Raw genomic sequence first — 13687 nt, 5'->3', positions numbered from 1 at the left:
ACAGAAGTAGAGGGAATGATTAGCAAGAAAACAGCAGCATGAGACAACTTTGAGGGGTGATGAAACTATTGTCAACTTTTATTGTAGAGGTAGACAACTGACCACTTACTGTCAAAACCCACAGATCAGCATACTATAAAAGGTGAAATTTATTATGTTCAAATTAAAAATAAAAATGAAAAAGTGTGTCAACTTTACTCAAAAAAAAAAAGATAAAAACGAAAAACAAAAGAAAATGCTGTGAAACCTATTGATAAAGAGAAGCGTGCTATCATCATGTTATAAAGCAATCCGTATTTTGTGTGCGTGTGTGTGTGTGTACACATCCATACGTACACGTGTTAATAAACACACAGACAGAAGTGTTATACACAATGTGAACAGTGCTCATCTCTGATTAGTAGATTCCAGGAAATTTGTCTTTTTCTTTTAAAGTACTACTATTTTCTTTTTTTTTTTCTAAAATAAATTAGTAGTACTTGTTTCATTTCTTTAAGAAGTAATTTTGAAGGGTGCCTGGGTGGCTCAGTTGGTTGAGGACCTGACCTCGGTTCAGGTCATGATCTCACAATTCATGAGTTAGAGCCCTACATCAGGCTCACTGCTGTCAGTGCAGAGCCCACTTCAGATCCTCTGACTCCCCCTCTCTGCCCCTCCCTTGCTTGTGCTCTCTCTCTTTTTTTTTTAATGTTTATTTATTTTTGAGAGAGAGAGACAGAGCGTGAGCAGGGCAGGGACAGAGAGAGAGGGAGACACAAGACTCACAGCAGGCTCCAGGCTCTGAGCTGTCAGTGCAGAGCCCAACGCAGAGCTCAAACCCACCAACAGTGAGATCATGACCTGAGCCAAAGTCGGCCACTTAACCAACTGAGCCACCCAGACGTCCCTTGTGCTCTCTCTCTCTCAAAAATAAATTAACATTAAAAAAAATTTTTAATTAAAAAGTAAATTTGAAGGGCACCAGCGTGGCTCAGTCAGTTAAGCATCTGACTCTTGGTTTCAGCTCAGGTGATGATCTCGTGGATCGTGGGATCAAGCCCCACATTTGGGCTCTGCAATGTCTGCTTGGGATTCTCTCTCTCCCCCTCTCTCTGACCCTCCCCTGCTCTCTCTCTCTCATGCTCACTTGCTCTCTCTCTCAAAATAAACATTTTTTTAAGAAGTAATTCTGAGGGGAACATGAGTGGCTCAGACAGTTAAGAGTCAGACTTCAGCTCAGGTCATGATCTCATGGTCTGGTCTGTGGGTTTGAACCCCACATCCGGCTCTGCGCTGAAAGCTTGGCGCCTTGAACCTGCTTTGCGGTCTGTGTCTCCCTCTCTTCTCTCTCTCTCTGCCCCTCACTCACTCACGCTCTGTCTCTTTCTCAAAAATAAATAAAACATTAAAAATAATTCCAAAAAAAGTAATTTTGAAATAAGCAGATAAAAAGATAAATACAAGTTCCTCTGGGAAGCTTCTCCTGATCTTAGCCTCTACCTCTAGGCTTCCTTTCAAAGTCCTCCAAGAAGGCTGCCCTGTCTCATTTTTCCATAGCCTTAGCTTCTCCTGCCAACTGAGCTGAAGGAGGAAATGCCTCCAACCTGCCTGCTCCTGTGTTCACTCCACAGTGACTGCATGGTGGCGCCTGTCTCAGGAATCATGTCTGCTGGTCCCCTGCTCTAGCCCCTTGAACAGGCCCTCAGTAAACAGCTGGTTAGTGGCAGACAGACCAATTAGAAATACACAGGCATCTAATAAATAGCCATTAAACCATACCCACAGGTAACTGGACACTATCCAAAGGGTGATCATTAATGTTTCATGTCAACCTAGAACAGAGGTTCAGGCGAAAGGCTTTGGGGATGACCACTGTCCATTTAAGTTTCTAATTATTTGTAGAAAACCTATAAGGCTGGCTTATCCACTGCCATATTTGTAGATTAGAGACCTGGGGTTGTTAATATGTAAAATAAGCTTCAAAAGTGCCCCAACGGATAGAGGGCCAGGCCAGTGCTGTAGGTGGACTCTGGCATGCACTTACGGTTAAAGATTCAACTACAGGAAGAGGGAGCAGACTTGATAAGAGCAGTCAAGCGAAAACAGAAAATTGAGGTGATTTTAGCTGATGTCAGTCACACTGAAGCTAAATGTCAGTAAAGGACGAAGTCAAAGACTTAAATGTTGATGGTGGGGTTGAACTGAGTGATCACAAACCTTTTCTCATCTCGGATGTTCCATTTTCACATCTACAGGCTGAGGTCTGTTCATTCATTTGAAAAAAACATTAAGACCAACCTCATTTAAACATGTATTTTTGTGATCCCCTGCACACGCCAGGAATATCCAGAGTGATATTTTAAACATTTCCTTACTTCTAAAAAAAATAAAAAGCAAACAAAGCCACCACAGCACTATGATTTATCTCTAGTCTAAGCAGGCCAAGGTCCCTGTAGCCTGCAAGCCAACAGCCTGTTTGCTACAGAGAGTGAAAACAAATTGGAAAGCTCCCAAACATCACAGCTTGGGAATTCCAGTTCCAGGTCACGGAAGAAGTACAATGCACCCTCTCTCACGGAAAGTGGCTATAAAATCTGGAAACAATGCATGGAGCAGCTACTTCAGGACCCTGAAAACTGAACAGTAGTAGGCAGATGAGGGAAGAAGACCAAAATTCAGAGTTCACTGAACCAACCAGCAGCTAGTTTCCTATTTTTCCTCCCAGTATTGCCCAACTTGGACTCCAGGCAACCTCAAACTCAGAAAAGGGAACCACGTGTGGACAGAATGAGCTCCAAGCGAATCCCTCCAGTTCTGGCTAGAGAAGTGGCCAAGGGAATTCTTAACCCTGTAGATGCTGGGAGGTGGGGAAGGAGGTGAGCCTGTTTTTTATTTTTCTTAATTGTGTTTTGTCCTGGGCACCTGGGTGACTCAGTTAAGTGTTCAACTTCAGCTCAGGTCATGATCTCACTGCTGTGAGTTTGAGCCCCGCGTCGGGCTCTATGCTGACAGCTTGGAGCCTGGCTGTTTCATATTGTCTCCAGTTCTCTGCCCCTCCCCTGCTCACGTTCTTTCCCTCTCCCTCAAATATAAAGTAAATAAAAAATAAATAAAATAAAATAAAACAAAACTAAAAACAATAATAAATTTTTTTTGTCCTGAGGCACCTGGCTGGCTCAGTCACTTGGGTGTCCAACTTTCGATTTCAGCTCAGGTCATGATCTCACTCTCTCTCTCTCTCTCTCTCAAAATAAATAAATAAACATTTTAAAAAAGAAGATTTATAAATAAACTTTTTTAAAATTTGTTTTGTCCTTCATTCTCATACTCCAGACCCTAGCCAAGCCTGAAGTGGCAGACAGGCTACAGCAGCAGGAGCCTGCAGACGCCTGAAACTGCGGAAGGGGCCTGCCTCTTCCTGTATGATCCAAGGAAGCAGAGTTTCAAGAGCAGTGAATCCCACTTCTTTTTCCTTTCCCTGTCCTCCCAATGCTTGACCTTAGGCGTGGACCAAGCTGTGAGAAGAGGCCAAACAGTAGGGTGCCTGGGTGGCTCAGCTGGTTAAGCGTCTTTTTTTTTTAAATGTATTTATTTATTTTGAGAGAGACAGAAATAGAGCAAGCAGGGGATGGTTAAACAGAGAGGAAGAGAGAAAATCCCAAGCAGGTTCTGCGCTGCCATGCGCAGATCTCACGAACTGTGAGATCATGACCTGAGCTAAAATCAAAAGTGGGATGTTTAACCGACTGAGCCACCCAGACTGGCCCCTGGGTAGCACACAGAAGGGAAAGATCCAATTACCACTGCAAAGTATCTGAAACAGAACTGACATTGAATCCTCGACCCCACAGAAGGCTGGTCAGAACTTGCCACCTTAACCCAAGCAGGCTGACCACCTTCTAAAACCAAACCAAACCAAAATCAACATTCTTCACAGGATTTAAACAAGACCAGAGTCTCAAAACATAATAATCAAATGTCCATGATATAATCCAAAATTACTTGGCATACAAAGAACTCGGAAAATCTCAAATCACGTGGAAAAAGACAACTGACAGACGCCAGTGCTGAAACAGCACAGTGCTAGAACTCTCAGATTACAAAGCAGCTAGCGTAAAAATAATCCAAGGAAAAAGGATGACTACTCTTGAAACAAATATAAAGACAGAAAGTCTCAACAAAGAAACTGAGATATAAAGAAGGAACCAAATAGAAATGTTAGAACTATAAAATATAATATCCAAAATAAAAAATAGGTGGGCTAAAAAGTAAAATGGAGCTGACCAAGTAAAAGAATCAACGAGCCTCAAGATAAATCAATAGAAATTACCACATCTGGACAATAAAGAGAGACTCAGGGACCTATGGGATAAAACCAAAAGGTCTACTTTTTCTGTCACTGGAGTCCCGAAAGGAGAAAAAAACATGAAATAGAAAAAAGTGTTTGAAGAGATAATGGCAGACAACTTCATATATTTGACAAAAGACATAAATTTAAAGATTCAAGAAGCTCAGCAAATCCTAACCAAAAAATTAAAGAAGTCTGTGCCTGGATGCATCATAATCAAATTGCTGAAAACTAAGGGGGAAAAAAAGTCCTAAAACCAGCCAGACAAAAAAATGATGCATTCTACGTTGTGAAACAATGATTTGAATGAAACAGGTTATCATCAGAAACCATGGAGGCCAGAGGAAAGGGAATAACATTTTTAAAGTACAGAGAAACAAACTGACAACCCAGAATTCTATATCCAGCAAAACTATCCTTTGGGAATAAAGGTAAAATAAAGACATTCTTAGAAAAAAGAAAATTAAGAGAATTCATAGCCAGCAGACCTGCTCTAAATGAAATGCTAAAATTTCAAATCCTCAGCTAGAATGGAAAAGATCCCAGAGGAAAACCTGCAACACTGGGAATGAAAGAACAACAGCAATGATAAAAATCTGTGTAAATACAATAGACAATTCTTCTCCTCCTAAGTGCTTTAAAATATGTAAGATGGTTTAGAACAAAATTTCTAACATCATTTGATGGGGTTTCATTGATTATGACAACTAAAATGAGGAAGGAGGATAAAGAGGTAAATAAACCTGTGTGATGGTAAGATTTCTATGCTTTACCTGAAATAGTAAAACAGTAATTATAATTAAATTTTAAAATGCTATAAAATAATTCTTAGAGAAAACACTTTAAAAAAAGACATATACAGTGTAAACCCTGCAGATCAATTACAATGGGATACTAGCAAATACTCAAATAATCCAACATAAAAGAGGAAAGGGAAAACTGAAGAACAAAGCACAAAGGGAACAAACAGAAAATAAATCATAAAATGGCAGGCCTAAATCAAAACACATTAATAATAACATCAAATGTAAAAGTCTAAACACACCAATTAAAGAGGGATATTGTTATGGGCACTTGGGTGGCTCAGTCGGTTGAGTGTCTGACTCTGGCTCAGGTTATGATCTCATAGTTCGTTAGTTTAGCCCCCGCATCAGGCTCTGTGCTGACAGCATGGAGCCCACTTTGGATTCTCTGTCCCCTCTCCCTCTTTGCATCTCTCCTGCTAGTGTTCTTTCTCTCTCTCAAAAATAAACATTTTTTAAAAAGATGGATTTTTGTCAGACAGATTAAAATATAGGACCCATCTGTATGCCATCTTTAAGAAACTCACTTCAAATACATAGGTAGGTTAGAAGAAAATAATGGGGAAAGATACACCATACAAACATCAGTAAGAGAAAGGTGGCACGGCTATATTAATACCAGACAAAGGACACATCAGAAAGACATAAAGGGAGATTATATAAAAAGAAAAGCTTCAATTCACTAAAAAGGTAAATAATCCTAAATGTGTATACAGTAACAGAGCCTCAAAACATATGAAAGAAAAACTGATCAAACTGACAGATAAACAAATATAGTTTAACCCTTCAACATTCCTCTCTCCATAACTGATAGAACTAGTAGACAAAAAAAAAGTCAGCAAGAATATAGAAGTAATGATGGACCAAAGACTGAAATATAAGACCTAAAACAATAAAATGCTCACAAGAAAACCTAGGGGGAAAGCTTCATGACACTGGATTTAGCAATGAGTTCTTGGATACAATAACAAACCATAGGAAACAAAAGCAAAAACAGATAAATTAAACTACATCAAAATTCAAAATTTCTGTACATCAGAAGACACAATTAATAGAGTAAAAAGACAACCTATAGAATGGGGGAAAATATTTACAAATTATATATTTGATAAGAGGTTGATATCTGGAACATATAAAGAACTCCCACAACTCAACAACCACCACCAGATTAAAAAATGGACAAAGGGCTTAAATTGACATATTTCTCCTAAGATATATAAATGGCCACAAAACACATGAAAAGATGCTCAACAGCACTAATCATTAAATAAACGCAAATCAAAACCACAATGAGATATCACCTCATAGCCATTAGAATGTCTACTATCAAACAAAACAAATCAAAACAAAAAAACAGAAAATAACAAGTGATAGGATGTGGAGAAACGGAACTCTTGTGCACTGTTCAGAATGTAAAGTGGTGTAGCCACTATGTAAAATAGTATGGTGGTTCCTTAAACTGTTTTAATTTTTAAATAGAATTATCACGTGATCCAGAAATTCCCGTTGTATATGTATCCAAGAAAATTAAAAGCAGAGTCTGAGAGTATGGGTGCTCAGTCAGTTAAGTGTCCAACTCGTGGTTTCAGCTCAGGTCATGATCTTGTGATGTGTGAGTCAGAGCCCCATGTCGGGCTCTATGCAGACAGTGAGGAGCCTTGGGATTCTCTCTCTCCCTCTCTCTCTCTGCCCCTTCACCACTCACTCTGTCTCTCTCTCAAAATAAATAAATAAACTTAAAAAAATAAATAAAAGCAGGGTCTGAAGGAAAAATCTGTACGTCTATGTTCATAGGAGCATTATTCGCAATAGCCAAAAGGTGGAAGCACCCAAGCCTCCACTGACAGACAAACGGATGAATAAAATGTAGTGCATACACACAAAAGAATATTACTCGGCCATAAAAAGGAAGGAAATTCTGATATATGCTATAATATGGATGGACCCTGAGGGCATTATGCCAAATAAGTGAGTCACATAAAGATAAATATTGTATGATTCAATTTGCATGAGATATCTAGGAACAGAAAGTAGAATGGTGGCTGCCAGAAGCTAGGGGAAACGGGAAATGGATAGATATTTATTGGGTGTAGAACTTCAGTTTTAGGAGAACGTTTGGAGATTAGTTGTATAATAATGTGAATAGACTTAACACTACTGAACTGTACTTTTAAAAATAATTAGAACAAGTACACTTGGGTGGCTCGGTCAGTTAAGCATCTGACTCTTGATCTCATCACAGGTCTTGATCTCAGGGTCATGAGTTCAAGCTCCATACTGGGCTCCAGGCTGGGCTTAAAGCCTACTTTAAAAAATGATTATAACAATAACTTTCACGTTATGTATATATTTATCACAATTTATTTTATTTATTTTTAATTTTTTATGTTTATTTATTTTTGAGAGAGTGAAAGACAAGAGTGCAAGTGGGGGAGGGGCAGAGAGAGAGGGAGACACAGAATCCAAAGCAGGCTCAGAACCTGACACAGGGCTCAAATCCACAAACTGTGAGCAAAGTTGGATGCTTAACCGACAGGTGCCCCTATTTTATCTCAATTTTAAAAAATAATATAGAAGTATTGAATAATGTTGGGGCCCAGTAGGCAGAAAAAGCCCTCAAACAATATTTGGCCTCCTGGGCCCCACATATGGCTTCTGTCCATCCTATGATTTTCTCATTGCTTTGCAAAGAGGCATATACTTTTAGGCTTTGAATCAACTTGGGTCAGTCAGGGACCTTCCCTTACTTTATTTTCTGGCTCTTTGTCTGCTGTTGGAAGTGAACATAATCCCCTGCCAAAAGATTTGCTTATAAAAGGATGAGCATATTACCCTTGAATAACTGATCAAGGGCCTTAAGGAATGTATATCTCCTCATAGAATTCTTCAGGCTTATCTTATGCTTAAAACCAGACTATTATTAGGGGATTCCTCTTTTGTAATGACTTAATCCTGTTACTTACTACTGTCCTGATAAGAATGACCTTTTCCGGAGCATGTCTTTACTTCAAGGACCTTGAACTATGTAACCATTAAAGAAACGATGTAATCACCCATGGTATATAAGACCCTGGCTATCTTAATAAAGTGTGGCTTTACCACCATCCACGTTGTCTGTCTCGTCTTGTCTCGTCTTGTCTTCTTTCCTAGAGATATTGCGCCGACACCAACCCCCTACTCGGAACCTTTCGGCTGTGGTGAGTGGGTTGGTCCCCCGCAAATAATACCACCAACCCCTGGATTGTACTAACTAACATTTATAGAATACTTCCCCTATCAAGAGGGAGGTACACATTCTTCACAAGTATACTTGGAACATCACCAACTATACCCTGGATCAGAAAACATACCTTAATACATTTAAAATAATCAAAACTGCATAAAGAATGTCAACTACACTTCAATTTTTAAAAGGAAATCACATGAAGTATGTTCTCTGATCATAAGAGAATTAAACCAGAAATTAGTTTTTAATTTTTTTAATGTTTATTATTTTTGAGAGAGAGAGAGCACAAGCAGGGGAGGGGCAAAGAGAGAAGGGGATACAGGGTGTGAAACAGGCCCTGCACTGACTCTGATGTGGGGCTGGAACTCATGGGCTGTGAGCTCATGACCTGAGCCAAAGTCAGATGCTCAACAGAATGAGCCATCCAGGCACCCCTAAATAACAAATTAATAACGCAAAGAAAATAGGAAAAAATTCTAAACACTTGATAATTAAATAACATAGTCTTAAATAACTGATGTAACAAAGGGAATATCTTAGGAGAAAGTAGAAAATATTTTGAACTGAATGAAAACGTAGTAAAACTTGTGAGATGCACCTAAACCAGTGGTCAGGGGAGAATGTGTAAATTTGGATGCTTATATTAGAGAAGAACAGAGATCTCAAATCAACAAACTAAATTTCCACCTGAAGAAACTTTTCTTAGAGCAAAACAATCCTAAAGTGAGCAGGAGAAAGGAAATAATAATAAAGAGCTAAAATTAATAGAATGGAAAAATAGGGAAATATCACTGATACAACAAATTGGTTTACTTCACTAGCCAGATGGAGACAGGGAATAAAAAAACAATTACCAATTACAATAAAAAAAGAAGATAAAGGGGCGCCTGGGTGACTCAGTCATTTAAGTGTCCAACTTCAGCTCAGGTCATGATCTCACGGTTTGGGAGTTCAAGCCCCACATCCCAGCTCTGTGCTGACAGCACAGAGCCTGGAGCCTGCTTTGGATTCTGTGTCTCCCTCTCTCTCTCTGCCCCTCCTCCTGCTCACACTCTGTCTCTCTCTCTTTCTCTCTCTCAAAAGTAAGTAAACATTTAAAAAAAATTAAGGAATGCAATATACATCTATGGACCCCCATAAACATTAAAAGAATAATATAGAAATACTACAAACAATCCAATACATACAAATTCTACAGTGATAGGGACCAATTTCTTGAAAGCCACAAACTACCAAAACTCACTCAGGAAGTGAAAGAGAACTTAAATAGTCTTAGATCTATTCAATAAATTGGATTAGTAGTTTAAAAACTTTCTAAAAAATAAAACCCCAGGCCCAGATGGTTTCACCTGCAAATTCTACCAAATATTAAAAAAAGAAATAATACCAACTCTATAAAAATCTCTCCCAAAAAATAGAAGAGGAAGAATACTTCCTAACTCATTTTATAAGGCCAGCATTACCTTGATAACAAAACCAATCACAATACAAGGAAAGACAATTAGATCTATATTCCCCATGAACAGAGACACAAAATTCCTCAACAAAATACAAGGAAAGCGAATCTACCAATTTGTAAAAAGAGTACAACCAATCGTGATTTAATCCAGGAATAAAAGGCTGGTTCAACTCGGAAATCAACAGATATATTCCATCATATTAACAGCTTAAACAACAAAAAACACATGATTATGTCAATGGCTGCAGAGAAAACATTTCGCAGAATTCAACATCCATTCATGATAAATGCTGCCAGCAAACGAGGAAGAGAAGGGAACTTCCTCAACCCAAAAAAGGGCATCTACCCCAAATCTACAGCCAACATATTTAGTGGTGAAAATGAACAAAGCAACAACCTCTTCTCTCACCACTGATGCTCCACCTCATACTGGATGTGCTAGCCAGTGCAAGAAAAATAAATGGAAGGCATACAGATTGGAAAAGAAAGAACAACTGTCCCTACTTGCAGATGGCATGATTGTCTATGCAGACAATCTCATGGGAATCTCTAAAGATGCTCCTACAACTGAGTGAGCTAGCGCGGTTGCAAGATACAAGGTCAACACACAAAAATTAATCCTATTTCCATATCCTACCAATAAATCATCAGAAACCAACGTTTACACAACAAAAACCCACATCAGTTACAAGAACTGAAAAGAATGAAGCACTTACATATAAATCTAACAAAATATGTTGAGGATCCACACACTAACAAGTAAAAAACACAGAAGAAAGCCATCAGAGATGACCTAAATAAGTGGACAGTCATACTGTGTTCCTGGATTGGAAGATTCAGTATACTTACAATGTCGATTCCCCACAAAATGATCTGTAGGTTTAACACAATCCCAAAATCTCAGCAAGGTGTATTAGAGATAGAAACAAGTTGATTATAAAATTTATATGGAAAAATCAAATGAACAAAAATAGTCAAAACAATTTTGCAGATCTTTTTTAATGTTTATTCATTTTTGAGAGACAGAGATAGACAAAGCACAAGTGGGGGTGGGGAAGAGACAGAAGAAGACACAAAATCTGAAGCAGGCTCCAGGCTCCAAGCAGTCAGCATAGAGCCTGATGTGAGGCTCAAACTCACAAACTGAGCCGAAGTCGGAAGCTTAACCCACTGAGCCACCCAGGTGCCCCCACAACAATTTTGAAAAAGAATTAAGGTGGAGGATACAGACTACCTGATTTAAGAATTACTATAAAGCTATAGTAATCAAGACAGTGTAATATTGATGAAAGGATAGACATAGAGATCATTGGAACTAAACCAAGAGCCCAGAAAGAGACACACATAAATAGGGCTAAATGATTTTCAACAACGGTGGAAAGGCAACTTAATGGAGAAAGAATGGCCCTTTCAAAAAATACTATTGGGAACTGCTTTGTATCAATAGGCATATATATATGAACATGAACCTAAATTTTTCACCTTGTTAAAAACTAACTCAAGAGGGGCTATATATCTAAATGTAAAATATGAAACTATAATTCCTAGATGAAAACATGGGAAAAAATTTTCATGACCTGAGATTAATTCTTAGATATGACACCTGACGTATAATCCATGAAAAAAAAAATTGACAAACTAAATTTCATCAAAACTAGGAAACTTGTGGGGCGCCTGGGTGGCTCAGTCGGTTAAGCGGCTGGCTTCAGCTCAGGTCATGATCTCACGGATCATGGGTTCGAGCCCCATGTCAGGTTCTGTGCTGACAGCTGGCTCAGAGCCTGGAGCTTGCTTCAGATTCTGTGTCTCCCTCTCTCTCTGACCCTCCGCTGCTCACGCTGTCTCTCTCTGTCTCTCAAAACATAAATAAAAGATATAAAAAAAATTTTTTTTTTAAACTAAGAAACTTGTTTCACAAAAGACATTGTTAAGAGAATAAAAAGACCAGAAGGCACAGAACGAGTTAAAATTTTTGCAAGTCATATATCTGACAAAGGTCTTATATCCAAAGTATATAGAGAATTCCCAAAATTCAAACAGTGAGAAAATAGTGTCCAATTAAAAAAGAGTAAAGGACTTGAACAGATTCTTCACCAAAGAGAAATATACAGATGGCAAATAAACACAAGATGTTTGATATCATTAACCATTTAGGGACATGCAAATTAAAACAAGAGCAAACAACAACAACAACAAAACATATCACTACACACCTATCACATTGGCTTAAAAATAAATAAATAAAAGACAAGACAATACCAAGTGCTGGTCCAGATACAGAGCAACTACAACACTCAGACACTGCTAGCAGAATAGCAGGATACAACATGACAGCTACTCTGGAAAAGGTGCAGCCATTTCTTATAAGTTAAACATACACTTCCCATATGATCAGCAATTCCACTCCTAGGTATTAACCCCAGTGAAATAAAAATCTATGTGCACAGAAAAACTACCTATGAATGTTTATAGCAGCTCCATTCATAATCGCTAAAAATTGGAAATACCCCAAATGTCCTTCAACAGGACAATGAACAAACTGCTGCAATCTACCGACAGTGGAAAACTGTTCAGCTAGAAAAAGGGATGAACTATGAATAAAACACAACATGAAGGAATCTCAAATGCATCACACCAAGTGAAAGTCTCAAAAGTTTGCATACTCTGTGATTCCACATATAGGACATTCTACGTTCTGGAAAAGACACAACTACAGCGATGGGTCGTCAAGGGTTGGGTGTGATTACAAAGAAGAATGAAAGTTTTGTGGGCTGATGAAACTGTTCTGTGTCCTAACTGTGGTAGCGGTTATATGAATGTCTAGGTGTTAAAAAATCGTAGAACTGTTACACCAAAAAAAAGGTCCATTTTACTGTATTTTAATTGGAAAAACTAGAACACATGGAGACCACCAACATCGTTGGCATGTGCCCAAACCTCTAGAGCTCAAACTTCTGTCAGTTTTCTTGTTCTAAGAAAGAAGATGGTGTGCACTCCCTAAATTTTTTTCTTGCTGATTTAATTCAAAACCGTAATATGACAAATTTTAAATTGGCTTTTAAATGATGCTTTTCCAGACTCAAAATATAAAATAAAAGCCTTCAATTGTCAATTCAGTCATGAAACAAAAATAATAAAGAAAGAAACAGATTGGGGTGCCTGGGTGGTTCAGAAGGTAAAGTGTCCAACTTGAGCTCAAGTCATGATCTCACAATCCATAAGTTCGAGCTGTGCACTAGGCTCTGTGCTGACAGCTCAGAGCCTAAAGCCTGCTTCGGATTCTGTGTCTCCCTCTCTCTCTGCTTGTGCTCTCTCTCTCTCTCTCTCTCTCCCTCAAAAATAAACAGACACTAAAAAAAAAGAAAAGAAGAAACAGATCAATTTCCAAATGGCAACCAAAACCAAGTCAGAGTTTACTGGACAGAGCCAATCAGACGCAGTCTAAAGCATCAGGAAGCATAATACTCAGATGTTAGCTGTTTTTTTGGACAGTGTTCAATGTTCACGTGTTCAGTGTTCAGAATGTGAATATTCAGATGGAGTGTTTTTTGGAGTTATAAATATACCCCAAATCGTTATGGAATACCATGTATAATACTCCATTTTTACAAGCATGCACACAGGAATAAAGTCTAAAATGATATATAACTGTTAATGGAAGTTCTCTGTAACACTGAAAAAACTGCACCGGTGATTTTTACTCTTTTTCTTTATTTTTCTATAGTTGCCTAATCTTTAAACAACAGACACAAAATACCTTTATAATCAGAAAATACATTTTTCCCATTTCTGAAAACAGTTTTCAAGTTAAAAGATGAATTTATGTAATGACTTATGACTGTGCTCCTGGAAATAAAGGAGCTTTGTAAGCC

The 13687-nt window shown here is 38.3% G+C and overlaps 1 protein-coding gene across 2 annotated transcripts in view; it reads right to left on the bottom strand.

The window, feature by feature from the left end:
* The window catches only part of CMTM4 (CKLF like MARVEL transmembrane domain containing 4), a 69804-nt gene that overhangs the window by 35606 nt on the left and 20511 nt on the right, over positions 1–13687 (bottom strand). The gene's annotated exons all lie outside the window — the stretch shown is intronic.

The sequence above is a fragment of the Suricata suricatta genome, chromosome 16, assembly GCF_006229205.1.
Source record: "Suricata suricatta isolate VVHF042 chromosome 16, meerkat_22Aug2017_6uvM2_HiC, whole genome shotgun sequence".
Classification (NCBI taxonomy): Eukaryota; Metazoa; Chordata; class Mammalia; order Carnivora; family Herpestidae; genus Suricata; species Suricata suricatta.
The sequence above is the reverse complement of the archived record's forward strand: the minus strand, read 5'-3'. Positions and strand labels throughout refer to the sequence as shown.